The sequence below is a fragment of the Ctenopharyngodon idella genome, chromosome 7 (genome assembly GCF_019924925.1).
Source record: "Ctenopharyngodon idella isolate HZGC_01 chromosome 7, HZGC01, whole genome shotgun sequence".
NCBI classification, from domain to species: Eukaryota; Metazoa; Chordata; class Actinopteri; order Cypriniformes; family Xenocyprididae; genus Ctenopharyngodon; species Ctenopharyngodon idella.
In genome coordinates, this window is record NC_067226.1 from 29779602 (window position 1) to 29784196 (window position 4595).

Genomic DNA, 4595 nt, shown 5'->3' on the forward strand with positions numbered 1-4595 from the left:
GATCTTGTGGACACAATGGCCTCTGCGTGCGCGTGTCTGTTAAGTCCACAAAACCGTAGGGTGTCCCATTCGTCATTTAAGCTTAAAGAAGGGTCCTCGTGAGCGCCCCCTTTGTGGCTGCTATGCGCCCTCGATGCGCACTTCTGCTGAGCCCGCAAGACTATGAGCTACGCAGCGGACTTTACCCGGCAGTCAAAGCGGCATTACATTGTGAAAGTGGACTCAGAGGAAGACCGTGAGGGTTTAGGGTGCCATTTGGGACAGGGCCTAAATGCCCTTCCCTTGCTAACTTCCCTCAGTCTCGTTGACTCGGATGTACGTCATTGCTTAAAGGAACACTCCACTTTTAAGTTTTACCGTTTTCGAATCCATTCAGCCGATCTCCGGGTCTGGCGGTACCACTTTTAGCATAGCTTAGCATAGTTCATTGAATCTGATTAGACCGTTAGCATCTCGTTAAAAAATGACCAAAGAGTTTCAATATTTTTCCTATTTAAAACTTGACTCTTCTGTAGTTACATCGTGTACTAAGACCGACGGAAAATTAAAAGTTGTGATTTTCTAGGCCGATATGGCTAGGAACTATACTGTCATTCCGGCGTAATGATCAAGGAACTTTGCTGCCGTACCATGTGTGCAGCAGGCGCAATGATATTACGCAGCATCTCTCACAAATGTGAAAACCACAACTTTTCATTTTCTGTCGGTCTTAGTACACGATGTAACTACAGAAGAGTCAAGTTTTAAATAGGAAAAATATTGAAACTCTTTGGTCATTTTTTAACGAGATGCTAACGGTCTAATCAGATTCAATGAACTATGGTAAGCTATGCTAAAAGTGGTACCGCCAGACCCGGAGATCGGCTGAATGGATTCGAAAACGGTAAAACTCAACTGTTTAACTCTAGGGGAGTTGGAAAATGAGCCTATTTTCAAAAAAAGTGGAGTGTTCCTTTAAGTTGCATGAGTGCCCACTACTGGCAGAACCTTTGCAGTGGGCTGAATGGACTACTTGCATAACTATTTCCGCGTTCTGCTTATTACGTTTCTGGTCAGCGTTCAGCGCACTTATGTTGCGTTCCAGGCAGGTTTTTGAGCCCGTAAGTCACGACTTCAAACAATGACTCACGACTTTGTAGCGTTCCAGGCAAGTCACGCCAAACTGCCAGAGTGTAAACAAACCAGCATGGCGGACCGTACGGGGCTTATGCTCATTTACAATCATTTCTGTCGCCAAAGTGCTTACTCGAGGGCTGACTCGGGGTGTGGAGCAGAGATGGCAGGAAGTGACGTAGGAGTGGGAAATGAGGTAGAGATGGGGGAAGGAGATGCGGGAGAAGCGAACAGTGGAGAATGGTACACAATAGTGCGAAATTCCAAAAGGAAAAAGAAAAATGAAAACCTTAATGATGATAATCGTTGGGATTCGGATGTGGAGGATATTGTCAGTACATCTCAAACTAGAGGGGAAGAGTTTAAGGTAAAACTTCAGTTTGATTGTCCCGGTTCTATTAACCCATTGAAGCTGATGAAAGCTTTACATGACACTGTAGGTACTGTGAATGTTAAACCGCTTAGGGATGACAGTTTGCTGATTATTTGTTCTGATGCCAAACAGAGAGATGATATGATTAAAGTGACAACTTTGGAAGGAAAGAAAGTCAAATGTTTTGTTTGGGGACAAAAGAAAACAGTGCAAGGGGTTATTACAGCGATTTCAACTGACTTAACCACCGAAGAAATCTTGGAAAATGTATCAGGAGCTAAAGTAGTGAAGGCTAGGAGATTATAAGAATGGAACAAAACAGGAGAGCTTATCTGTCTTATTACAATTTCATGAGGAAGTGCTGCCAACAAGAGTTAAAATAGGATTTATGAGTTTTTATGTACGACCATATGTTTCGCCTCCCCTAAGGTGTTTTAAATGCCAACGATTTGGTCATGTAGCAGCAGTGTGTAGAGGCAAACAGCGGTGTGGTAAATGTGGAGGAGAAGATCATGGATATGGCAAATGTAACAAAGGTACAAAAAACAAATGCTGTAACTGTGGGGGTGAGCATAGTGCTGTGTATAAAGGATGTGAGGCTCATAAACGAGCAGCTGAAGTACAGAGAATCAGAGTAGAAGGAAAGCTGACATATGCTGAAGCCATTAAGGAAACTAATACAAAAAGGAGTATGATAGTACCGCCAATAGCGAGAACGACTGTTTTTGCAATTCTGCAATGGAATGCCTGGAGTCTTTGTTCTAATGGGCAGGAATTATATTAGGTATAATATAATTCTCGTATAATACCTAATATTATAATATAGGTATAATATTAGGTATAATATTAATTATATTAAGTATATTGAAGAAAGGAGTGAGAAACCAAATGTTATTTGTGTGCAAGAAACATGGCTTAGGCCTCACTTAGATTTTATACTACATGGATATGTAGCTGTACGCAGGGACAGGGAAAGTGGCACTGGAGGTGGTGTAGCTATGTTTATTCAACAGGGAATAGGATATAGGATTATAAATATAAGCAAAGACTCTGAGGCGATTGTAGTTGAAGTATGGATAGGAAAAACGAATATATGGATAGTGAACCATTATAATCCATGTGGGAAACTAAGTAAAGAGGCACTTGAAAAGATAATTGGTGAAGAAATACACAAGACAGTTTGGTGTGGGGATTTTAATGCTCACAGCACACTTTGGGGTGGTACACACACTGATAATAATGGGAGTGTGTTGGAAGAATTTATAGAGGATCAAGATCTAGTTTGTTTGAATGATGGGAGAGTAACTAGAGTAGATGTAGCAAGAGGGTTGGAATCCCCAATTGATCTCACTTTGGTATCTAAACAAATAGCAAGAATCAGTAAGTGGGATGTTGTACACGATACCACAGTAGGTAGTGACCAAACAGGAGTGGGACCAATTCAGTTGGAGAAAATAGGTTTCCCTAGATGGAAATTAAGAAATGCCAACTGGACACTTTATAATATGACATGTAGTATGAGGTTAGAAAGAATAAGTCAAAACAGGTATGATAGTATAGATGACTTTAATGCAAACGAAATCATGCACTCCACTGCAAAAAAAGTTATTGGTAAAGGAAGTGGATTAAAACAACATAAGGTAGTCCCCTGGTGGTCAGATGAATGCAATAAAGCAATTAAGGCAAGAAATAAAGCTTTTAGGAAAGTTAAAGGATCCTTTTCTTTTAATGACCTAATAGAATACAAAAAGACACAAGCAGAAGTTTTGCAATAACATAGGAAGAGATACACATATTAGTCAAGTGTGGGGTATGATAAGAAGGATGGGAGGAATTAGGAGGGAGTATACGTTGCCAGCTATTAAATATGACAACGAAATTATGATAACAAATAAAGGTAAGGTGGAGGCTCTGGCAAAAACATTTGTAAAAGTTCATAGCTCTGCTAATCTGACACCTGATGCAAGGAAAGGTAGAGATGAAGTAATGAGAGAACACTCTAACATACTAATGGAAAAGGATGATTTTAATGGAACACTAAATGTTTCCTTTTCTTTATTTTTAGCTAAAAAGAGCGTTGGTAGGAGCCAGAGCAACGTCCCCTGGTAAGGATGAAATATGTTATAAAATGGTTGAAAACTTAAATCATCAAGCGCAGTTGGTGATCCTGCAGCTATATAATAAGGTGTGGGAGTTAGGGGTATTGCCGTCAGCATGGAAACACTCTGTTGTTATCCCAATTGGGAAACCAGGGAAAGATAAAGGCGAAACAACTAGCTATAGACCTATCGCATTAACATCTAACTTATGTAAAATAATGGAACGTATGGTCACTGATAGGTTAACTTACATATTGGAGAGTAGGAATTTGCTAATACCACAACAGAGTGGTTTCTGTAGAGGGAGGTCAATTATGGATCCGGTGATATGTTTGGAGGATGAAATTAGGAAGGCTCAGGCTAAAAAGGAACTGCTAGCTGCTATCTTCTTTGATGTGGAGAAGGCCTATGATATGTTATGGAAAGAGGGTCTTCTTTTTAATGAATGCAGTGTGGGAAGCAATGTGATAACTACCTTAACGATGTTAAATATTTAATTAATCTTAAAGAATAAGGCAATGGCAGCGCAAATACTTTGAATATTAGGATTTTTGGCATAAATGTGTGAATTACATACAAATGATTGTCAGTAAAAAAATGACAGAATAGTGACTAAAATTAAATTATAATATTATGTTCATTCGGATCTCCTTCATTGCACATTGCAGCGTCGAGGTCACTAGTAGAGCGCTGAATAAAACGCGATATGCGGTGACGTCACAATCGTGTTGCATTGTGGGTTATGGAGCTGCCTGAAGTGTACATATAAAGTAGACTCGTTCCCTTGGTCAAAATCGAGGGAGCGAGGGTCTGTCCATATAAACTTCCCTCGTCCACTTCACAAAGTGGAACGCACTTCAAAATGATGGCAGGGATTCCCCCGAGGTGAAGTGCTTAGGGAAGTTCGCGAGTGCGTGTCTAAAACTGGAGTGGAACGCAGCCCATAAAGACATTTAAAAACTAATAAGAGGATATGAATGATACAGGCAGCCAGCGAAGGGATCTGACTG